The 25,684-nt window shown below is 47.3% G+C and overlaps 2 protein-coding genes across 2 annotated transcripts in view; one reads left to right on the top strand and one right to left on the bottom strand.

The window, feature by feature from the left end:
- Positions 1-25,684, bottom strand: part of LOC134568429 (oocyte zinc finger protein XlCOF7.1-like) — a 409,837-nt gene that overhangs the window by 56,047 nt on the left and 328,106 nt on the right. The gene's annotated exons all lie outside the window — the stretch shown is intronic.
- Positions 1-25,684, top strand: part of LOC134568430 (oocyte zinc finger protein XlCOF7.1-like) — a 552,154-nt gene that overhangs the window by 380,741 nt on the left and 145,729 nt on the right. The gene's annotated exons all lie outside the window — the stretch shown is intronic.

Genomic DNA, 25,684 nt, shown 5'->3' with positions numbered 1-25,684 from the left:
TAACGGGTGGAGTTTGGCTTTCTGGTGGTCACCCCTTTTCCCTATCTTTTGACATATGTCACACATTCTACAATAATATTTAAGATCCTGGGTGACCCTAGGCCAGAAGAACGTATGGGTCAACCGGTCTCTTGTTTTCTTAACCCCCAGATGTCCTGCTAGGAGAATATCATGGCTGAGCTTTAATAACTCAGCCCAAAACTTATGGGGTACTATTAGCTGTCTTTTAATGACCTGAGTGGCCCCATGTCCCACCCCTTCTGTCACTCTATACAGTAATCCCTTATGCCACTCAAACCTTTCGTGAGTGCTGTCTCCCCGGGTAGCATCTACTGCCTTTCTATACCCTTCTAGAGTGGGGTCTGTTTTCTGCCATGACCTGCAGTACCGCCTCTGTTGATGGATTGGGTCCCAAAACACTGAGCATCCATCTGATATGCTTCTGCATCTCAGTTTCTTCCTCGTGCTCCATTTCTGTATTGCTGGTTCCGTCGCTCTGTATTAATTCTGCAATTAACGTGGCTTTTGTCTTATTACTTGCCACTATGCCTCGAGCTTCCAGTTAATCCTTTAGCGTGGTTCTCTTAAGTAGCTGATACTGCTGAGCCATTCATTGCCTTGCTTGGTTCAGAACGTCCGTTCGGGATTCGAATCCCGCCGCTTGCCACCAGTTGTAAGGAAACCTCTCTCTCTCTCCCTGGGGGTCCAGTAGCTGCTGGGCGGGCTGATGTTCTGGCTGCTGGGCGGGCGGCTGGCGAGGGAACACTTCCTCTGAGCGGTCTGCTCTGCTCCCTCGCGCGCCGCAGAGTGAGGCTGGAAGCCGGAAGATGACGTCATATTCCGGCTCCCAGCCTCACTCTGCGGCGCGCGAGGGAGCTGAGCAGACCGCTCAGAGAAAGAGCTCCCTCGCCAGCCGCCCGCCCGACCACCAGCCAGCGCCCAGCATGTCAGTTAGCCGCAAGGCTAACTAGGCATTTGTTCTGGGCATTTGGGGGCGGCGTTTTTTGCCGCCCCCGGAAAAATGCCGCCCAAGGCTAATGCCTTGTTTGCCTCGTGGCTAATATGTCCGTGCACTAGCGTACAGGTGGACGTCCCTCTGACAGTAAAATCAGCTGCCGCAAGGTAAGAAAAACTTTTTTTCTACCTTTATCAATTTCGCTCTCAGATCCACGTCCTACTAGTCTGTCTGGGTAAAGAACGACTTAAAAACGTCTGATCTAAAGAACTTGTTTTCTGTGGTATTATGGGTATATTCAGGTGGAGGTTGTGTTATGTCTTGTGAAAGGGATCTTGAGATAGTGGAATATATCTGTGGGTTGTAAGTTATTTTTATTGTTTGCCTTGTCATATGTTTTATAATTGAGTTAGAATCCTCCAAGGGCAGATCTCCTGATCTGTGTTTAGAAGACAAAACTGGGAAAATTCCACTGCAGTGGTCCTAAGTGTCAAATATACACCAAAATGTAAAGAAACCAGCGCTTATGAATTCAATCAATAGTAAACCATATGGAAAATAAATTAAATGTAGCTGCTAAAACATTCCAATGACTCCTTACAATGTCACACATAGAAAACAAAATATTCATACAAAATATTTGAATGTAGCTGTGACAAGACCAATCTCGCCACTGTGCATTGGAGGAGCCTGGTTGCCTGCCTGCTGCCTTTTGACTATGGACCGGCATTTAAATACCCTATTTGCCTATGCAGAAAGGTCTATTCATGTTTTCTGCCCTGGCGTTTGGTAGATTCTCAGATTTACTGAATGAACTCATTTAACGCAGATAGCTATGCCATAGAGCCTATTCATGTAATAAAAGACTTTGGCTCCATGGCAATTGAACTGTATGTGTTTGTGGTCTGAGTGCCATTCAGTATTGTGCGCTCAGATCTAAGCTATCTGGGGATAGGTAGAATGTGTATTTTCTATGTGATAAATGTAACCGTATGTATTTTTATGTCTTTTATTGTCCTTTGTCTACCATGTGCTCAATGGAGTTTTGCCTCTGTACTGGAGATAATTGTGTAGCGGAGTAGCAGGGGTTAATCCAATAGTTCTCCGTTCTCCACTGGGAACAAAGATTCAGCATACAAAATCACAGGAACACAGCATAATCCACCTCCCCAAGGACTAGACGACACATAGTCAACTGTCAGCTTTATTCACACCTCTGCTTTTATGCATTTCTCCCATGTATGGGAGGTAACTTTCACAATTACTACAGTAACCAATCATATCGTGGTCACCTCCCATCCCTCTCCTCCCCTTAGATTAACAGTTAAACAGATTATTAGGTACAGAGTTTTCCCCACTTTATGGATGTCCCCTAAATACAGGGGGTACAGGGTTAAATAAGGGGTCTGATAGGTAGGTCTGATCTGGGTGAGCAACATACTCAAAATTCACCCAGATCGGACCAGGGGTTCGGGAGTTACAGTCATTGAAAGATTTGACCGACCGCATGGGCTCAGTAGCCGAAAACAGTTCCATGAAATCTGGCCCTGCGGTTAGTCTTTTCTAGTGAATACAAAGTCCCGAATGGCTTAGGCATCTGTTACCGTTCGTATGAATCCCCTCATTCGTGGGATTCCACTTACCGAACACCGGGGCGTTTCGTGTGTTTGCTTTGTGCTTTTTGAGCATGCTGGAGGTCTTAGCGGTACTTGGTTAGTCGAATGCCCGGTTTGAGTTCCAGGAGTTCGACGATCAAGTACCGCTGTTCGTGCACAAGATGGCCGCCGCTAGGCGAAATGGCGGCCACACACACTGGCACTTAATTCCCTTCAAAACATTGTATCTTTTAGTTAATGGGAGACACACGACCACCCCGGGGTGGTCTTTCTTTCGGTAGTTTCGCATACAGAACAGCATGAATAATATTATAGTCCGTTCGTGAATTAGTCTCTGCTTTAGCACCCATTCGCTTGTAATAATTCCACTGTTCATTCGCACAGAATAGTTAGTATTTCAGTGGCGGGGTTTGCCACAAATTGGATTACTTCCCAATTATCTCCAGGATAGAAGACTCTGTGGAACTGGTTTTGGGCAGAAAAGCCATGTTTCCTGTGGTCACAAAGGACTACGATCTATCTTTTGAACCACTGGACCAATTTGTATGATTTTGACATATGTTTGTATTTGGAGTATGCTTATTCTGAAAATGTAAGTTTTATTCAAATTATATTTCTCTGTTTGTGCTAATTAAATTACCCATTATGTAAGGTAATTGTATCACAGGCAGAGGGGATGATTTTGTGTTGGAGTGTCTGAGTGTATTGTATGTGTTTATTGGTTGTGTTCCAAAACCCTGTGGGTGGTACTAATGTGTAAGAATGTGTACATAAGTTTTATAAACCCACAGCTCTGTCTGTTCACTGCTTGACCCTCAACACGGAGCTTTGTCTCGTTCTTGGGGGGATTTATTGTATGCTGTTCCAGTTCGACTGCTAGGAGTGCAAACCTATTCGTATGTTTTTTCCTATTCGGCCGTTTACAGCATTCATATGGTTTCCAATTCGGCGGATTGGTGTTCTGCAGTAGCTGTGATTGTGTCTCTGGAAGGGAAGATCTACTAAACGGCAGTTTAACCCTTTTATGCCTGGGGGTGCCGTAACAATTGGTGGCAAGCGGCGGGATCGTTCTTTCAGCCAGAAAGACAGCTACAGGAGACACCATTTATTTGGATTTACAAGTGGGGGCAACGCATGTCCCAGTACAGTGACCCTAAAAGCAACAGAATGGAACCAGGAGTGTTATACGAGGAAGAGGACCTGGATGGCCGGGATGCATTAAGGAAAGGCATCTGGTACCAAGCCCTGGATAATGTACAATACCAGCGGGGTGAGAGTCTCCCCAGTGAAGAGCAGCGGTTGCAGAAGCAAGTGGCCCTGCGGATACCCTTCCTGGGAGAGCAGCCCCTGGAGGAATGGGTGAAGGAACTAGAGCACCGGGTATGGCAGGAGCTATGGCTGGAGGATGCCTACCAGACGCTCTGGTGGTATATGGCACAGTATATACCCTGGACAGCCAAGCATGACAAGCCAGAGGGAGAGGAGTTTGATGGTCCAGGCTTGTTATGGGAGTCCTTTGCAGAGCCTGACTTCGGGAGCCCTGCGCAGAACAGACTTCAGGACATTTTCTATGAGAGGGAGGCTAGGCATGACTGGGATGACCCCATGAGGTAGAGCAAGACCTGGCTCACCTAGCAACCCTGGAGTGGGACCTGGAGCAGGACTACCAAGATCTCTTCCACTCCATTGGGAAGGCTCCGCAGGACAGCAGAGTGACAGATCCAGTTCCAGACCCCTTCAGCTGGGAAGATATTGTTGAGATTTACTGGGAGGAACACCAGGCGGCAGGTGGAGATGGGACCGATGTCTCTCCACCGGCCCTACAGGGATGCTGGGCGGTCAGCCCAGATCTCCAGCGGCAGATTGATTTGCAGGGAATAGAGAGCCATGTCTCCTTTCCCCAGCGGCAGTGTGAAGTGCAGGGAGTGGAGAGCATAGTCTCCCCTCCCCAGCGGCAGTGTACCTTGCAGGGAGAGGAGAGCAGCGTCCTCCCTCCCCAGTGGCAGGGTGAGCTACAGGCATGCTGGGCAGTCGGCTCAGATCCCCAGCAGCAGTGTGATATGCAGGGAATTGGGAGCCCAGTCTCCATTCCCCAGCGGGAGATATTGCAGGGAATTGGGAGCCCAGTCTCCATTCCCCAGCGGGAGATATTGCAGAGAATTGGGAGCCCAGTCTCCATTCCCCAGCGGGAGATATTGCAGGAAATTGGGAGCCCAGTCTCCATTCCCCAATGGGAGATATTGCAGGGAATTGGGAGCCCAGTCTCCATTCCCCAGCAGCAGGACTCTGTATTGGGAGTAGAGACAGTCGGTCTCCTTTCCTGTGGATGGACGTATGTATGGGAGAGGAGCTTGTTACCCCCTCTCTCTCATTGGCAGCTTAATGTACCAGGGGCAGACAGTAAGCCCCACAACTGTGCAGATGGGGCCGTGGTCTCTGCACATACAGCACAGGGGGTAGGGATGGTTGGTCCTGCCCCCCCCCAGCGACAGGGCTGTTTAGCCAAAGGGGAGACAGTCAGTCTCCCCCTCCAGCAGCAGAGCTGTGTGTCTAAAGGGGAGACAGTCGGTCTCCAGCAGCAGGGCGGTGTCTCTAAAGGGGAGACAGTCGGTCTCCAGCAGCAGGGCTGTGTGTCTAAAGGGGAGACAGTCGGTCTCGAGCAGCAGGGCTGTGTGTCTAAAGGGGAGACAGTCGGTCTCCAGCAGCAGGGCGGTGTGTCTAAAGGGGAGACAGTCTGTCTCCAGCAGCAGGGCTGTGTGTCTAAAGGGGAGACAGTCGGTCTCCAGCAGCAGGGCTGTGTGTCTAAAGGGGAGACAGTCGGTCTCCCCCTCCAACAACCAGGCTTCAACCAGGCTACCTTCCCAGTAGCGCTGGCACCAGGGCAGAGTACTGCTGGTCTCTGCCCACTCAGCAACCCACCAAGTCAGCGTACCCGTACCCAGCACAGCCATGGTGAGGCACCTGGACATGGACAAGCTTCTCCTCTACCCAGGTGTAGTAACCGTTTATTGTGGGTGGGCTGTGCTGTTGATTGTGTTTTGTGGGTGGGCTGCTGGACTAACAAGGGAACTGACCGGCAGGAGGTCAGATACCCTGTTAGTCTGTTTGGAAAAGGGGAGAGATGTGACGAGACCAATCTCGCCACTGTACATTGGAGGAGCCTGGTTGCCTGCCTGCTGCCTTTTGACTATGGACCGGCATTTGAATACACTATTTTCCTATGCAGAAATGTCTATTCATGTTTTCTGCCCTGGCGTTCGGTAGTGTGACATCCCCATCGTATGAACTAAGATTGCTGTGTTTGTCTGTCTTGCCGTTTGCATGAATTTACCCGTTCGTATGCCTTGTTTAAGTGAATGTACTTTTCTGCCGAACGGAACCGCAGAACGGACGGCCACCCAGAAGAGAAGTGTGCTGCTGGTTAACCTATTGATCCCAATTAGAACGTTGCGGTTAACCACAGACACTTCTCAATTAAAACCATGCGAAAGACCAGCGGTGTTCGACGGTTATTTCATGGAACTGAAAACGGACCATTTTTCAACCGAACACCGCTGAAGCCGTCGACCTCCCTTCTCAATCGACAGAAGTGTGCGAACACCGGCCGTTCGGGAGAAGTAAAGGCACGAATGGACTTACCCCAGATAGCCTTCCCATGGAGTCAATCACATACCGAAGAACTGTAATAGACTTTGACTCCATGGCGATTGAACTATGCGTATGGGATCTGAGCGCTATTCGCCAATAATATGCACTCAGATCCAGGTTATCTGGGGATGTGTTACACGAATGAGAAATGTTCGGCAGTTATAAAGTTATATATTTTTATGTGTTTTGTGACTTGTATTTAAAATGTCGCTTTGCCTCTGCTCTGGGAGATAATTGAATTACTTCAGCAATTATCTCCCGGGCAGAGGGTAGGAAACTGATGTATGCTGGGAATATTGTGTGATTGTATATCTGAAATGTCTCCATGTCCATCTGCTATTCCAGTCTCCCATTTGGTCCCCTAGGGGAGTGTCCACCAAGTGGGAGACCTGCATAAATACGGGCAGGTAGCTCACAGTAAACTCAGTTCGTGTTTTACCCTCAATGCGGAGCTTGGTCTCGTTATTGGGGAGATTTTATTACCGGCGACTAGAGACTGCTATTTGGAATTATTTGTCGCTTGGAAGATATTGGCGTTCGGCTGATATTGGCAGTTCGTGAGCTCGTGAAGGGAAGGAGCCGTGCGGATACCGTTCGGGAGTTTGGAGTGTTCCCTGGCTGGCGGTTTGCATGGTTGTATTGCATACACTTACAGACAACATTATTGCGAATGGGGAGCATTCACTAAACGGCGGTTTGTACATTTCATGCTGAAGGTACCGTAACAACTGGTGGCAAGCGACGGGATGACCCTCAGCGCCCAGAGAGACCACTACAACCAGGATTAAATGGAATTACAATACCAAAACCTGAAAAGAGCTACCCTAAAGGATTTATTAGAACAAAGAGGTGGACAAGCCAGTAACCTCAGGAAGAGGAAAATTATTGCGCTATTGTTGGAAATGGATGGAGTACCAGAGGCAGAGGGAACCAATGGACCCAGCACAGCTGACAGAACCCCCGAGGAGGCAAGCTTTGACCGGGCGGTAAGAATCAGGCTGGCCCATTATGGTCCCAACCCATCTGCAGAGATCATCACCCAGGTCATGGCCGCTGTGGAGACCAACCTGCTACGCCAAAGCGGTGCTGCAGCAGCCCAAGTCACAGCAAACCCGGGGGAAAGAAAGAAAGTGCTGTTTACTGCATTTAAACCTTTTGTGGAGGCAGAAGGAGAGATTGCTGATTTTGAGCGGCAATGTGCCCTACACAAGGTACGCCTGGAAGACTGGGTCACTATATTGTCCGGAAAGTTGTCCGGCTGGGCCAGCGATGCTTTTCGGGCCATTCCTGATGAGATCGGGGATTTTGGGGCCGTCAGGGAAGCTTTACTCTCCAGGTATGCCGTCACACCGGAGGCATACAGGAGACGATTCAGAGACACTGTAAAATTGGCTGGGGACTCTTATGTTGAGTGGGCATGCAAAGTACACTGCACAGCTGCCCACTGGATGGCGGGGTGCCAGGCTGTGTCCGGGGAAGAGGTGCTGCAGATGTTCCTGTTGGAGCATTGTTTTGACAAATTGTCCCCAGGGGTCAGAGAGTGGGTAAGGGACCGTAAACCCTCCACTCTGCAAGAAGCAGCTCGCCTGGTGGATGAGTATACGGATGCCCGCAAACTGGACAGTTCCATTAGCAAGACTCCTGCCAGAGTGGAGTACCGGCCAGCAGCACCACCAGCAGCTAACGTATACCAGCCTCCGATGAACCGGCCATCAGCAACCCCTCCATCTGCCCAGTATCAACAGCCACCCCGATTCAACTCACGGGATTATTCGCAACCCATTAGGTGTTTCTTACGCAAGCAGCTAGGGCACAAGCGACCGGAGTGCCCGATGAACAGTGCCAACCAGACCCAGTCCTGGAGGAGACCAGCTGGCGGCAATCCACGACCACCTCTCTCAGCTGCTCACTGTGTAGAGGAAGAGGAATGCTGGGGCATCCTGCGTGAGGCAGACCCTGTCCAAGCTGCCCACCGGGATAACAGACAGCACCACCAGCAATGTGTAAAGGTCAACGGGAAGGAGGTCAGTGGTCTACGGGATACCGGTGCATCCATGACATTGCTTCAGAAGCACCTGGTGTCCGAGGCCCAACATACTGGAGACACGGTCGCAGTGCGAGTAGCCGGAGGTGCCGTGTTTCGTCTACCCATTGCCCGGGTACATTTGGATTGGACAGTGGGCGCTAGACATGTAAATGTGGGGGTCATGAAGGATTTACCAGCGGATGTCCTCCTTGGCAATGACTTGGCGCCCCTTGTTTCAGCCTTCGCTCCCATGGGTCCCGCTGAAGTGGACGCTGTCACGACCCGTGCCCAGGACCGTGCCGCCGAGACCGGCCCACCTGCTGCTGAGACCCAAGTAAGACTCTCTACCCCGACTTGTACCTTGGACCAGGCCCCTTTAGGCTGGGATACCCCCGAGATGTACGGGAAGGAAACTAGGGAAGACCCGACTTTAGCGAAGTACCGAGCCAGGGCCGATTCTGGTGGAGAAGGGGTAGATGGGGAGCATTACGAGTGGGTGGGGGATAGGCTGTACAGGATCCCTAAACCATCCCAGAAACTGAGTACCCCTCCGCAGAATTGACAGCTAGTGGTGCCTGTAAAATACCGGCAAGAGATTCTGCGGATTGAGCATGATGTGCCGTTAGCGGGCAATCTAGGCTCCCGCCGCACAACTCATAGAATCACCCAAAACTTTTTCTGGCACAATTTTAACCGAGATGTGCAGGTTTATTGTAGCACGTGTGACACATGTCAATGGGTAGGTAAATGGGGGGATCACCCAAAGGCTAGGCTTCAGTCGATGCCTTTTATTGGAGAACCCTTTTCCCGCATAGCCGTTGACATTGTGGGTCCACTGGCCAGGGCTAGTCCATCCGGTAAGAAATATTCTCACCGTGGTGGACTATGCCACACGTTATCCAGAGGCAGTAGCGCTGTCTAATATAGAGGCAGAGACGGTTGCTGATGCCCTGGTTAAAATTTTCACTAGGGTCGGGTTCCCTCAGGAGATCCTCTCCCACCAGGGAACTCAGTTCACCGCTGTGCTTACCCAGCAGCTGTGGAAGGTGTGCGGCATTAACCCCTTAAGGACCAAACTTCTGGAATAAAAGGGAATCATGACATGTCACACACGTCATGTGTCCTTAAGGGGTTAAACCGCTGCTTAGCTCACCTTATCATCCACAGACTAACGGTCTCTGCGAGCGATTTAATGGTACCCTCAAACAGATGTTGAGGACCTTTACTGACACTTGCAGAGACTGGAAGCTATTCCTGCCTCATCTGCTATTTGCATACAGAGAGGTGCCCCAGGAATCTACTGGGTTCTCCCCTTTTGAGTTACTCTATGGGAGAAGGGTCCGCGGACCCCTGGATCTCATTAGAGGGCACTTGCAGGGGGAGACAGAGCAAGAAGGGCCCCCATAGTACCATATGTCCTGGAACTCCGGGACCGCATGGAGAAACTATAACCGATGGACAAGATGCAAGCATCTTGGCAGGGCCCGTATAAAGTGTTGGCTCAGGTATGTGATACTACCTATCTTATAGCCAGCTGTGCAGATGAAAGGATTCAGCGATGCTTTCATGTGAACATGCTGAAGGAGTATCAGGAGAGACCAGAGGATGTTGCGGCAGTATGTGCCCCGGCTGCCGACGACCCTGAGAATTTACCCCTGCCCGACTTATTAGAGAAGGATCCCCAGACTGACCTTACTAGTCTTGTGTAGCTAGGGGACTGGTTAAACCCCGCAGAGAAGGTACAGGCAAGACAGCTTCTGTGGGAGAAGCAGGCGACGTTCTCCCAAGAACCCGGGTACACTACCCTAGCTGTGCACAAGGTCGAGACACCCGGACAGAGCCCCCTATGACAACCCCCATACCGTATCCCAGAAGCAGTCCGAGAAGGAATGCGGAAGGAGATACAGGAGATGACCAGGCTTGGGGTCATCGAGCACTCAGATAGCCCTTGGGCCTCCCCTGTAGTCCTGGTGCCTAAGAAGGATGGGACCACCCAGTTCTGTGTGGACTACAGGCGACTCAACGAGCGGACCACCACTGACGCCTACCCGATGCCCCGGGTAGACAAACTATTAGACCGCATTGCCAGGGGGCGCTACCTGACTACAATCGACCTGTGTAAAGGTTATTGGCAGATTCCCCTGGCCGAGGATGCTATCCCTAAGTCGGCATTCGTCACCCCATTTGGCCTGTACCAGTTTAAGGTCATGCCATTTGGGATGAAGAATGCCCTGGCTACCTTCCAGCGTATGGTGGGTAGGCTCCTTGATGGCTTCCAGGAATTTGCATGTGCATACCTGGATGACATTGCGGTCTACAGTGAGTCCTGGGAAGAACACTTAGTACATGTGGGGGTGGTGCTGGACAAGATTCGGGCCACGGGCCTGACCTTGAAACCAGACAAGTGCCATCTAGGCATGGCAGAAGTGCAGTACTTGAGTCACCGGGTAGGATGTGGGAGCCAGAGACCAGAGCCAGCCAAGGTAGAAGATGTAGCTAACTGGCCCACACCTATCACCAAGACCCAAGTACTTGCCTTCCTGGGGACGGCAGGGTATTACCGACGTTTTGTGCCCGACTACAGTAAGGTCGCCAAGCCCTTGACTGACCTGACTAAGAAAAATTTACCTAAGCAGGTCCTGTGGTCTCCAGCTTGTGAAGCCGCGTTTCAGGCCCTGAAGCAGGCTCTTGTAAATGCCCCTGTCCTGGCTGCCCCAGTCCCTAACAAACGTTTTCTCGTTCATACAGATGCTTCCATGTATGGACTGGGGGCTGTGCTGAGCCATGTCGGGGAAGATGGAGGAGAGCACCCTGTCGCAGAAAGCTACTACCCCGGGAAGTGAGTTATGCGGCAGTGGAGAAAGAGTGTTTAGCCCTGGTCTGGGCACTGAAGAAGTTGAGCCCTTATTTATATGGACAGGAATTTTCCCTCATCACGGACCACAATCCCTTAGTCTGGCTTAACCGGGTCTCAGGAGACAATGGCAGACTGCTGAGGTGGAGTTTGGCACTGCAGCCTTACAACGTCACCGTCAGCTACCGACCTGGTAAGCAGAATGGGAATGCGGATGGGTTGTCCCGGCAAACAGACGTCCCTACTTCTTCCTAGTCCGGTCATCCCCAAGTTGACCCGCCAAAGGGTCAAGCCGGGTCTGCCGGAGTGTTCCACAAGGGGGGAGCAGTGTGACATACCCATCCGTATGAACTAAGATTGCTGTGTTCGTCTGTTTTGCCGTTTGCATGAATTTACCTGTTCATATGCCTTGTTAAAGTGAATGTACTTTTCTGCCGAACGGAACTGCCGAACGGACAGCCACCCAGAAGAGAAGTGTGCTGCTGGTTAACCTATTGATCCCAATTAGAACGTTGCGGTTAAGCACAGACACTTCTCAATTAAAGCCGAATACAGGGTGGTCGTCTTTTGTATGTCGACCATGAGGCGGCGGCCATTTTAACCATGCGAAAGACCAGCGGTGTTCGACGGTTATTTCATGTAACTGAAAACGGACACTTTTTCAACCGAACACTGCTGAAGCCGTCGACCTCCCTTCTCAATCGACAGAAGTGTGCGAACACCGGCCGTTCGGGAGATGTAAAGGCACCAATGGACTTACCCCAGATAGCCTTCCCATGGAGTCAATCACATACCGAAGAACTGCAATAGACTTTGACTCCTTGGCGATTGAACTATGCGTATGGGATCTGAGCGCTATTCGCCAATGTAACGGCTACCCAGATAGGGAGAGGGTATCTGCCGTTGGTGACGTCCTTTTCCCTGCAAGCTGCCGTGTCAAAGTCAAGCTGGTATAATCCCATCCACGATATCCAGAGGGAGAGCCAGGTTCAGCTGTAAAAAGAGCAGAGTAATAATCCAAAATAATCCCCTTTCAAGAACGAGACGAGGCTACGTTTTGAAGGGTCAAGAAGAACTGAGGACTGGAATACCCAGCCTGCTTTTTATTGCAATTCAGTACAGAAAGAACACACCCAGGGGGATACCCATTAGTATTTAAATATTATCAAATCCTTCTCTTCACCTCTCCAGATGAACAGTATGGACATGGCTGGGGGATAGCTTGGTCTTCTATGGCCGCTATATAGATGACATACTGTTCATCTGGAGAGGTGAAGAGAAGGATTTAATAATATTTCTTGAATTCTTAAATACTAATGACTGGGGCATCAAACTCAGTAGTACATGGAGTAAAGAATTGGTTACATTCCTGGACTAAGATATTTTTATAGAAGAAGGCAGGATCAAGACTAAAAATCACTTTAAGCAAGTAGACTGCAATAGCTTTATAGAGGATGCAAATTGTCATCATTCCACCTGGCTAGAGAATGCACCGAAGGGGCAATTCTTGAGGATCCGACGCAATTGTTGGGACCTCAGTGTCTATGATGAACAGTCTCTACACATAAAGACAGATTTCCTAGCCAAGGGTTATGATATCTATAAATTAGAGAATTCAAGGAATGAAGTGAGAAATAGAGAAAGAAAAGAGCTGTTATTTTATAAAAAGAAAACAACTACAGATGTACAAGATGTCCCATTTGTTTGTAATTATAACTCTCATAATTATCAAATTAATCAGATTATTAGAAAATATTGGCCGATATTATTACAGGATCCCGTCTTGAAACAAATTCTTCCCATTAATCCTAGAATGATATATAGGGGTGCTAAGAATCTTAAGAATACTCTGGTATGAAGCTTGTTGAAAGAAGTCAAAATCCCCTCCATTATATTCAATAATGAAAAGGGTTTCTATGGCTGTGGACAATGTACGGCTTGTAAGAAGTCAGGATGTACCCGGAGAAAAGTTGGAGATATCAATCTAAATGGAGTAGACAAAATTCAAATAACTTGTTACTCTAAAAACGTGATTTATCTTCTGACTTGTCCATGTGGGTTAAAATATGTGGGAAGGACAACTAGACCCTTACATGTCAGAATTAGGGAACATATATACAAAATACAAACAGGCTATGAACAACACAGTGTATCTAATCATTTTAAATTGTATCATGACCAGAAACCAGAAGGTTTAACCTTCTCTGGCATTGACAAAGTGGGAAAGAATTGGAGAGGTGGGGATTTTATAAGGGATTTGGGGAAACGAGAGATGGAGTGGATCTACAAATTGAACACTCTAATCCCTTATGGCCTCAACTCCGATTTTGAACTATGCCATTTTTTTTAATGTTTTTATTTTTAGTGATATTATCTATATATTTTACACAAATTAATTATACTCAGTTTGCACCAATATAACTCCAATTTTGGATTATGCCATTTTTATAATGTTATAATTTATAGTAATATTATCTATATATTTTCCATAAATGAATTAAAATTGGTTTGTGTAAAATATAAAGATTGGAAATACTAAGAAGGGATATATAAAAGAAAAATGATGACTCAACGAGAGAAAAAGAAAAGGAAAGGAATTTAATAAGAACAAAATGAACTATCAATTAATCTGGGAGAAAAAAAGAATAAAAATCTAGTCATAGAAATATAATAACTAATGCTAAAAAGAAAATGGAACTAGATACAATTGTTTCCTATTAATGTATCTCCTGTAATAGAAATGTAGCAATATGAATGCATTTTGATAATCCTAAGAATAGATGGATCGACTAAATTTGGAGTTTACAAAAGATCTGTATTTTATTGAGTTTTAAAAAGTGCACTTTTATGTTACTCTTTGAACATGGTAACTATATAAGTTATATGAGGCTCTATGAGTTTGTTCTGTTTTAAGTTATGGACTGATGCTGCGCTCTCTTTCATTTTTTATATTCTCTATGCCATCAATTTTTTGGAACTGGTAACAAATCTTACGAGGCAATTTCCGAAACTACAGAGTTAATAAGAATTACGGAATGAGAGCAGAGTACTACCATACATTATAGAGAAAACGATCGGGAGGACAGCATCCCGGTACCTTCGGGTACCGTAGTGAAAGAGAGGCATGGACCGCACACGCTGTGCTGGTGGGCGGCACTAGCGTGTGACGACGGATTGTACCGAACACTCACCCGCCGATTTGAGAATATTTAAACCAATGGAGGGAACCTAAAGACACTCACCATTTTTATCCGGCTGAAACGCTGACATTGGCGAAACGCGTTCCGTCTTTTTTTAGCCTTTACAGGCTTTTAATATTGTATGTATAGTGAATAAAATTGTTATTTTAATTTTTAAAAGGATTTTGGTTCCAGTTTTTATTTTTTCATTAAAGAAGGAGTGCAGCCCTTGATCTGCACAATGCGGGTTAATTGAGTCATATACCAAGACTCCATCATTGTGAGTATTGACTCTTAAGACTTTATATCTTTGTATTCCATATGTTCAAGCAATACTGCGCAATTGGTGGTACCCCTCATTTTGTTTTGTAGAATAAAGAAAAAACATCGAGAATAGGGGTGGATCGCCTAAACGGATCCAAAGACGCATTTACCTGGAGCTGGGCCCACAGCTCCACGTCTGTGAATTTATAAAATTCGTTTTAATATACTATATTGTATGATCTGCACTATGTTAAATTGTCTTTTGCAGATATTTATTTGAGGTACTTGGATAATCTCCATTGAATAATTTTAAAAAGGTGATTTATCATTTTCTAAGTGTCAAATACACTGTTTTTGTACAGTTTGTCTTGTGTAAGGAAGTAATTAACCCTTACAAGTTTTAAGATGGGTAGCTCTGAAAGTACACAAGGGGGATTTACGGCTTTGGCTATTGTCAAGCATCACAAAGGACAAGGAGCAATTAAGAATGTTAAGAGGTTACTTAAGAAAGCTGGCATGCCCTCAGAAAGCACTCTAGACCCACATATATGGAGTGAATTTATGGCAAATTACAGAGGTTGGTTAGAAGATAATGACTTAGTAGAAGTCACACAAAAATGGCATGATACTGCTGTTGAATTAACTAAATGTGGTTGTAGAGAAACCACCAGGAAAGGTGTACCATATTATCAATGTTTTGGACCTCTAGGGTCCCAGAGTAGGCAAGATCCTGGGACAAATCTTGTAAACCCACCCCTTTACCAGGATACTGCAGGGACTCCTTTGGTCCCAAAAGACAAGGCGATTTCCCTTTTACGGAGATCTAAACCTCTCTTTCCAGTAATATTACGCAGTGGGACTTCATATGGTGTCCCAGTAAGACCTATGGGTTCATTAGAGCAGGAAGGTAGTCCAGACTTAAAGGAAGCCCTAGTTGCCCCCACAGACACCCCAGTGGGGCCATTAGCTCCACAATTTTCTATTACCATGATACCCAAACTTGAGAGTGTATACCATGAGCACAGACAGAGGAGCTCAGGTATCCAATACTGGGAAGAATGTAAGCCCTGGACACCCGGTGAACAACTGGCAATAATACAGCAGCTGCAGATGTTGAAAAGGCCCCCTTAGCTCTAGTCCAGTCTCCAGTGTACTTGGATGCATTTAAAACAGATTGTGGCACTAAAAGCTGGCCCCATTTGGGCTAGAATAATTGCTAAATATACAGATGCCCATGGAGATAACCTCAGAAAAAGCAACATACAAACAGATGAATGGTTTAGAACCAAGTCTGCATCTGGAGCATGCTATGTCACTGCAATGAGAGAATGGGCTAAGGTAAGACAGGAACTAGCCCATAAACTAGGAGATATACTACAAGGGAAAGATGAATCTGTAGAAACCTTCTTCACCAGACTACAAATGGCTTGGGAGGCATTGGGTTACACTGATGTTGTAACCACTTCCACCAGACTGCTTATTAACTGCTTCATGGATGGTATCCACATACCCATAAGGACTGGTCTCCAAAATTCTAGACCTGAGTGGAGAAGTTTGACCTATGATGATCTGGTGAAGGTGGCTAGGGGAGTGGAAGCTAATCTAAATACTAGAAAGAGGAGCACACCTCTAATGGCTGTAACTGTCCCTAGAGCTGGTGGAGACAGAAGGCAGGTAGACTGCTGGAATTGTGGCAGGAAAGGACACATTAAACGTAACTGCAAGTGTCCTCCTAAAAATAGAAAACCCAAGGATTCTAATGATAACTCCCATGGCAGCCAACCACCACCACCACCTCCCCCCCAACAGGAAATTGGCAAACCAGTGTCCCTACATATCATCAATATCCCTGACTCTGCAGGACCCTCACCCATTATCAATGTTACACTGCCTGGGGACCAAATAGTCCCTTTCCTGTTGGACACTGGCGCTGCTAGAAAAATATGTATTCCCGTATGAGAAATCTAATGATGTATTATCATGTATAGGGGTGGATGGTATCGAAAATGACATTCCCCTTACCCACAAGCTGAAATTGAAGCTACACGACTCTACTGCCCTTGTAACAAGGTTACTTGTCAGCCCTTATGCCCCTGCTAATCTACTAGGCAGTGATATACTGTCTGCTCTTAGTGCAAATATCCAGTATAGCCCTACTGGAAAAGTAACATTGTCTGTGACTTTAGAGGACAAACAAATGATATCTCTTTCAAATGTTCTGGCAACTCTCACTATGCCCAGCCATGTGCCAGAACCTACCATTGACTTGTCCTCAGTCCCTGATTCCTTTTGGGCTACAGGGAAGACAGATACAGGCAGACTCTCTGTGCCCCCAGTCAAAGTGAATCTCCTGCCCTGAGCCAAGCCTATCAAAAACAATACCCCCTAAGCCCAGCAAAGGAAGATGCTATTTCGCAATCTGTGCAAGCGTTTCTGCAGGCAGGGGTAGTTGTCCAGACCACCTCCCCTTGTAACACACCATTGTACCCAATTAAGAAAAAGCAAGAGAAAGGTAAACCTGTGGTATACCGTATGGTACATGATTTGAGGGCAATTAATGCTGTAACTGAACTCATTGCCCCTAATGTTCCCAACCCACACACCTTGTTGGCACACATACCACCTTCCTCTAAGGTATTTACGGTTATTGACTAAGCAAATGCATTTTTCAGTGTCCCCCTCGCTCCCGACAGTCAGTTTTTATTTGCATTTACACATAAACACAAGCAGTACACTTGGACAGTATTGCCACAGGGCGTACAAAACTCACCCACTATGTACAGCATGGCTATGGCCCAGATTCTTGAATTGTGGAAAAGGCCAAATAACGTAATTTTATTGCAGTATATCGATGACCTACTCCTATGTTGCGATAATATGAAATATTGTATTGTAAACACTCTTTCCTTGCTGAAATTCTTGGCAAAAGCAGGCTGTAAAGCGACAAAAACGAAACTGCAAGCTTGTGTAGAGAAAGTTATTTTCCTAGGACATTGCATTTCCCAGGGCATAAAACATCTCACGGAAAGTAGAAAGACTGCAGTTCAAAATATTAGACCCTCCCCCTCCCCTCCCCCCCCCCCCACAGTTTAGCCCAGGTTCGTACTTTCCTCGGTTTGATTTCTTACAGCCGTCCTTGGCTGCGTTCCGTAGCTATCTACATGCAACCACTGTATGTTTTAACCTGTTCTGTACTGAGCAATCAGGTTATGCTACATCAGTCCTTACACAGGATCATGGTGGTAAACAAAGACCGATAGCTTACTACTCCACCAGATTGGACCCTGTTGCCAGGGGTGCCCCCTCATGTGTTAGGGCAGTGGCGGCTGTTACTGCCCTCCTGGACAAAGCCACTGATATTGTTAATCCGGTGACCATATACACACACCGCATGATATCAACAGCATACTCACAAGTTCAACCAAAACACATACATACTGCATGGCATCTCAGAATGCAATGTGCCTTGCTTATGCCACCTAATGTGACTCTTAAAAGGTGTATGGTGTTAAATCCTTCTACATTCCTTCCCATGGATTTAAAAGAGGGGAGTGGGGATAGTGTGAATGGCACTTGTACTTCTGATCTTTTTGTAAATTCTCTTTCACCAGATGAGTTAGCTGATGCCCATGTACCCCATGATTGTGCAGCACTAATGGCACAAGAGACAGCAGTTTTTTTGCATGTAATTGATTTTCCATTGCTGTATATGCAATATGTATATGTATATTGCTCAGGGCCGTTTGAAGGAATTTGGGGGCCCCAAGCAAAAACGGACATGGAGGCCCCCCCAAACTCCAACCCCAGTGTCTGCAGGGCCGGTGCAAGGATTTTTGCCACCCTAGGCAAAAGTTTGCCGCCCCCCATGTGACATCACAGTGCCCCACCCATATGATCTGCAACTAACACAGTGCTGCAGTGCCGCCGTGTTTACAATAAAAGGCCTGCAGGGACAGGCTATAGACACCAGAACCACTACATTAAGCTGCAGTGGTTCTGGGGAATATAGTGTCCCTTTAATGTGAGGTAAATTAGAGATTAGTGCCACGAATAATATAGTAGATTGCCTACTTACAACCAGATGAGGATGATGATGTCAGGATCGGGACAGGGATCCAACACGCAGAGTACAAACAGGTACAGGGTACGTATCCGGACCTTAGAATGGCCGGACTAACGTAAGGAGTAAGTAAAGAATGGTCTAGAGACAAGCCGAGGTCGAGGGAACGAGAGAGCAGATAAGCGAGAGACAAGCCGAGTCAAAGGGTAATAGAGGTAAACGAGGTAGAACAGACAAGCCGGGTCAAAACCAAATAGACTGACAAAATACAAGAGCACTGAGTGACTAGACAAGCTAGAACCACGACAGGGCAATGAACAAATGTAGAAAGCCCTACTTTATACCCTGGTTCCAAACAGGTAATCACGCCCCCGACGAATCCTCATTCGTGCTTGGGGCTTGACTGACAGATCGGGTCAGGTTGTCGTCATGACGTCGGCTAATGAGCGCCGCGTCATAAAAGGAAGTGTATCCCTCGCGGCCGGCGTGTAAACGACCGAGGGGACCGCGAGGAACGAGTGATTCAACCCTTTTGCGTGGAGGAACTTCCAAGTGTCTCACCTCCACAGAGGTAGAGACAACAGGTACCCTGACAGTACCCCCCCCCCCCTCAGAAACGCCCACCGGGCGGAAGGAACCGGGACGAGATGGAAAACGGGAGTGAAAAGCCCTGCGGAGGCGAGGCGGATGCACATCCTCCTGAGGTATCCAAGACCTCTCCTCAGGACCATATCCCTTCCAATCAACCAGATATTGTAACTTCCCCCGAGAGATACGAGGATCGATGATGGAATTGATTTCATACTCCTCTTGTCCCTCAACCTGAACAGAGCGAGGGGAGGATGCAGTGGAAGAAAACTTGTTACATACTAGGGGTTTTAACAAGGAAACATGAAATGAGTTAGGAATGCGTAAGGCAGATGGAAGAGCCAGACGATACGCAACTGGGTTAATTCGAGTCAGGACCGTGTAAGGTCCAATGTAACGAGGAGCGAATTTCATAGAAGGAACCTTCAAGCGAATGTTTTTGGTACTCAACCATACCCTGTCCCCTGGAACAAAGACTGGAGCCGCCCTTCTATGTTTATCAGCGTGTTTCTTGAACAACATGGAATTATGCAGAAGAATTTGTCGAGTCTAATCCCACAACTTCCTCAAATTGGCAACATGAACATCAACCGACGGTACTCCTTGGGAAGGAGAAACCGAGGGAAGAATGGAGGGATGAAAGCCATAATTCATGAAAAAGGGGCTAGAACGAGTAGAATCACAAACAAGATTGTTGTGTGCGAACTCTGCCCAAGGAATCAGACCAACCCAATCGTCCTGGTGTTCGGAAACGAAACAACGCAAATATTGTTCAATCTTTTGATTAGTGCGTTTAGCAGCTCCGTTAGATTGGGGATGATAGGCAGAAGAGAAATTCAATTTGATACCCATTTGAGAGCAGAATGACTTCCAAAAACGGGAAACAAATTGGGAACCTCTATCAGAAACAATTTCGGAGGGTATCCCATGTAAACGAAATATCTCTTTAGCGAATATCTCAGCCAATTCAGGAGAAGATGGAAGTTTAGGTAAGGGCACGAAATGAGCCATCTTAGTAAACCTGTCAACCACCGTGAGAATCACAGTCTGCTTTTTAGAAACAGGTAAATCGACAATGAAGTCCATAGCCAAACAGGTCCATGGTTTCTCGGGAATTTCCAAGGGATGCAAAAGCCCTAATATCTTTACGTAAGGAGGGCCACCAGAAATCTTTAGCTATTAAGGAACATGTCTTACGAATGCCAGGATGCCCAGCCACCTTACTGTTGTGAAAGCATTGTAGCAGTTCTAGTTGGAGTTCAGCAGGAACAAAATACCGTGACTCAGGACTCTGTCTAGGAGCCAGATGTTGTAGCTTCATAATCTCGGCAAGCAACGGAGAATGAATCCTGAGGCTAGTGTTGGCGATAATATTGCACTTGGGAACTATAGAAGACAAAACCGTCTCAGATATAGTAGAAGGTTCATGTTGGCGAGACAAAGCATCGGCCTTAGAGTTCTTAGAACCAGGTCTATAAGTGAGCACGTAATTGAAATGGGTGAGGAACAAGGACCAACGAGCTTGTCTGGTGGATAAGCGCTTGGCCTCCCCAATATAAGACAAGTTCTTGTGATCCGTCAGAATAGTTACAGGATGCAAGGTCCCCTCCAATAAATGTCTCCACTCCTTTAAAGCCATGATAACAGCTAGTAGTTCCCTGTCACCAATATCATATCTGCTTTCAGGCCCAGATAGTTTCTTGGAAAAAAAACCACATGGATGTAATGGTTTATCCACGCCTAACCTTTGAGACAAGATGGCACCTATACCTGTCTCTGAGGCGTCTACCTCGAGTAGGAAAGGTAAAGTTGTATCGGGGTGAACTAAAATTGGTGCAGAAGCAAAAAGTTCCTTAAGTGTCTTAAAGGCAACGAGAGCTTCAGTAGACCAAGTCTTAGTGTCAGCCCCCTGTCTGGTTATATTGGTAATAGGAGCAATAATGGAAGAGTATCCTTTAATGAAGCGCCTATAATAATTGGAGAATCCAATAAACCTCTGAATGGCCTTGAGACCCCTGGGTAATGGCCAATCTAAAATAGACTGGAGTTTATCCGGATCCATCTTAAAGCCTTCCCCAGAAATCACGTAACCAAGAAAGTTTATCTGAGATTGGTCAAAACTACATTTCTCCAATTTGCAGTACAACCCATGATGTAGGAGTTTGCGCAATACCCTTCTGACTTGTCTGTGGTGGGTCTCAATTTCTCTAGAGTGTATTAGTATATCATCCAAATATACAATAACACAATCATGTTGAAATTCCCTAAGAACTTCATTAATCAGATCCTGAAATACTGCCGGTGCATTACAGAGCCCGAAAGGCATTACCGTGTACTCATAGTGCCCATATCGAGTATTGAACGCTGTTTTCCACTCGTCTCCCTGCTGAATTCTCACCAAGTTATACGCCCCTCTGAGATCTAACTTGGTGAAAATCTTGGAACCCTTTAAACGATCAAAGAGCTCAGTAATCAAAGGGATTGGGTATGCATTTCTAATAGTTATTTTATTCAAACCTCAGTAATCAATACAGGGCCTTAACGTACCATCCTTCTTATTTACAAAAAAAAAACCGGCCCCGGCAGGCGAGGATGATCTCCTAATGAATCCCTTGTCTAGATTCTCACGGATATACTCCTCTAAGACTAAGTTCTCCTTAGTGGACAAAGGATATACATTGCCCCTCGGAGGCATAGTACCAGGTAGGAGATTAATCTTGCAATCAAAGGACCTGTGTGGAGGTAAAGTATCAGCATTCTTCTTGTCAAAGACTGCCTTTAAATCTAGATACAGAGATGGTATTTGTAAGTCTGTAGACTGGGTGGAGTTAACCGGTGTATTACCTACGCAAAGTGGTGAGACTTTCTGTAAACACCTGTTCTGGCAAGCCTGACCCCATGAGGTTATTTCCCCTAGCTCCCAATCAATAGTAGGGTTATGTTTCTTTAACCATGGATACCCCAGAACTATAGGAACAGAAGGGGACGAGATAAGCATAAGGGATATATCCTCCTCGTGTAAAATACCAACAGTCAAATTAACAGGTATAGTCTCCTGAGAAATAACAGGTTCAGATAATGGTCTACCATCTATGGCCTCAACGGCCAAGGGAGTGTCTCTTAGCTGAGATGGGATAGAGTGTTTAGAGACAAAAACTTGGTCGATAAAGCTCTCAGCGGCTCCGGAGTCTATCAATGCCATAGTCTTTATTACTCCCTTCTCCCATGCTAAAGAAACAGGTAACAGAAGCCTGTGATCTTTGTAATTGTGTATAGAGGACAAACTAGAAACACCCAAGGCCTGTCCTCTAGAGAAACTTAGGTGCGAGCGTTTCCCGGACGAATAGGACAATTTAGGCGAAGGTGCCCTCTTACTCCACAATACATACACAACCCCTCCTTTCTCCTGTACTGTCTCTCTTCTTCTGAGAGGCGAGTATTGCCTATCTGCATAGGTTCAGAAAAAACTGGAATAGGGGTTTGAGGACTCTGAAATAAAGGAGCTAGTTTAAAGGAAGGTCTACGAGTATTATCTCGAGTGTTCTGTCTCTCTCTTAAACGTTCATCAATACGAGAAATAAAAGAAATTAAATCCTCAAAATTTTCAGGGAGCTCTCTAGTAGCCACCTCGTCTAGAATTACATCAGATAATCCGTTTAAAAATACGTCTATATAGGCCTGTTCATTCCACTTAACTTCTGCCGCCAAAGACCTGAACTCTAGTGCATAATCCACAAGGGTTCGGTTATCTTGTCTAAGGCGCAATAGTAATCTAGCTGCATTGACCCTTCTACCTGGAGGGTCAAAAGTTCTTCTAAAGGCAGCGACAAAGGCATTATAATTATAGACTAACGGGTTATCATTCTCCCACAGAGGATTAGCCCATCTCAGAGCCTTATCAATGAGGAGTGTGATAATGAATCCAACCTTTGCCCTGTCTGTAGGGTAAGAGCGAGGTTGCAATTCAAAATGTATACCAATTTGGTTTAAGAAACCACGGCATCTTTCCGGAGAACCACCATAACGTACAGGAGGTGTAATACGGGAAGAGGCACCTACAGTGGCTACTTCTAGACCTGAACTTACAGGGGAGATGGACGTGGCTCGCATCTCGTCCGGTGGATTACTGGAACGAGATAATAGAGCTTGCAGCGCTAGAGCCATCTGGTCCATTCTGTGATCCATGGCATCAAATCTAGATTCGGAAGAACCAACCTGAGTGTTTGTACCTGCAGGATCCATTGGCCCTGTCGTAATGTCAGGATCGGGACAGGGATCCAACACGCAGAGTACAAACAGGTACAGGGTACGTATAACGGACCTTAGAATGGCCGGACTAACGTAAGGAGTAAGTAAAGAATGGTCTAGAGACAAGCCGAGGTCGAGGGAACGAGAGAGCAGATAAGCGAGAGACAAGCCGAGTCAAAGGGTAATAGAGGTAAACGAGGTAGAACAGACAAGCCGGGTCAAAACCAAAGAGACTGACAAAATACAAGAGCACTGAGTGACTAGACAAGCTAGAACCACGACAGGGCAATGAACAAATGTAGAAAGCCCTACTTTATACCCTGGTACCAAACAGGTAATCACGCCCCCGACGAATCCTCATTCGTGCTTGGGGCTTGACTGACAGATCGGGTCAGGTTGTCGTCATGACGTCGGCTAATGAGCGCCGCGTCATAAAAGGAAGTGTATCCCTCGCGGCCGGCGTGTAAACGACCGAGGGGACCGCGAGGAACAAGTGATTCAACCCTTTTGCGTGGAGGAACTTCCAAGTGTCTCACCTCCACAGAGGTAGAGACAACAGGTACCCTGACAGATGATGGGCTTCAGCTGCCGTCTGGCTCCACTGGTCTGGTGTAGAACAGGCTCTCTGGAGGCGGTTTGTAACTGTGGTCACAAAAAATCAATGTTCTGGGAGAATGGGAAGCAGCTCCATTTTTTGAGGGCCATTTACACAGCTCAAGGTCTGGGTCCCAGGGTCCACCTTCATGTTCCACCAATGAGTTTGTTCACAGGGGTGTGTGTGTGTGTGTGGGGGGGGGTGATGTCCTGATGTGTGTAAGGAATGCATTGTGTGAATCTGTGTTTGTATGTGTAAGGGCTGCAAGGTGAGTTTGTGTATGTATGGGATGCAGTGTGCGTGTCTGTAAGGCAGTGTTTCCCAACCCAGTCCTCAAGGCACACCTACCAGTCCAGGATTTAATGATTACCCAGTTTTGTCTAAGGTGTTTTTAGAAAAAAAGAAAAAACACCTTAGACACAACTGGGTCACCCCTAAATCCTGGACTGGTAGGTGTGCCTTGAAGACTGGGTTGGGAAACACTGCTGTAAGGGGTGCATTGTGTGTTGCTGTGTGTAACGGATGCATTGCTTGTGTATGTGTGTCTGTGTGTAATGCATTGTGTATTTTTCTGTGTGCAAGGGGTGCATTGTGTGTTTGTGTGATGTCAATCTCTCCCCCTACCCCCGTCAATTTCCTTCTTCTCCCCCTCCCTCTCATTTCCTTCCTTCTCCCCCTCCAATTTCCTTCCTCCCCCCCTCCAATTTCCTTCCTCCCCCCTCCAATTTCCTTCCTCCCCCCTCCAATTTCCTTCCTCCTCCCCCTCCCTCAAATTTCCTTCCTCCCCCCTCCCTCAAATTTCCTTCCTCTCCCCCCTCCCTCAAATTTCCCTTCCTCTCCCCCCTCCCTCAAATTTCCCTTCCTCTCCCCCCTCCCTCAAATTTCCTCCCTTCCTCTCCCCCCTCCCTCAAATTTCCTCCCTTCCTCTCCCCCCTCAAATTCCTACCTCTCCCTCCCCTCCCTCAAATTTCCTTCCTCTCCCCCTTCAAATTTCCTCCCTTCCTCTCCCCCCCCCAAATTTCCTCCCTTCCTCTCCCCCCCAAATTCCCTCCCTTCCTCTCCCCCACAAATTTCCTCCCTCTCCCCCCCAAATTTCCTCCCTCTCCCTCCCCCACTCACTCAAATTTCTCCCTCCCTCTCCCCCACCCCACTCACTCAAATTTCTCCCCCCCCCCCACCCCACTTACTCAAATTTCTCCCTCCCTCCCCCCCACCCCACTCACTCAAATTTCTCCCTCCCTCCCCCCCACCCCACTCACTCAAATTTCTCCCTCCCTCCCCCCCACCCCACTCACTCAAATTTCTCCCTCCCTCTCCCCCACTCACTAAAATTTCTCCCTCCCCCCTCCCCCACTCACTCAAATTTCTCCCTCCCTCCCCCTCCCCCACTCACTCAAATTTCTCCCTCCCTCTCCCCCACCCCACTCACTCAAATTTCTCCCTCCCCCCACCCCACTCACTCAAATTTCCCCCTCCCTCCCCCCCACCCCACTCACTCAAATTTCTCCCTCCCTCCCCCCCACCCACCCCACTCACTCAAATTTCTCCCCCCCTCCCCCCCACCCACCCTACTCACTCAAATTTCTCCCCCCACCCACCCCACTCACTCAAATTTCTCCCTCCATCCCTCCCCCCCACCCACCCACCCCAC

This window comes from Pelobates fuscus, chromosome 7, assembly GCF_036172605.1.
Source record: "Pelobates fuscus isolate aPelFus1 chromosome 7, aPelFus1.pri, whole genome shotgun sequence".
In the NCBI taxonomy this organism is placed as follows: Eukaryota; Metazoa; Chordata; class Amphibia; order Anura; family Pelobatidae; genus Pelobates; species Pelobates fuscus.
This window is presented reverse-complemented; position numbering and strand designations above follow the sequence as displayed.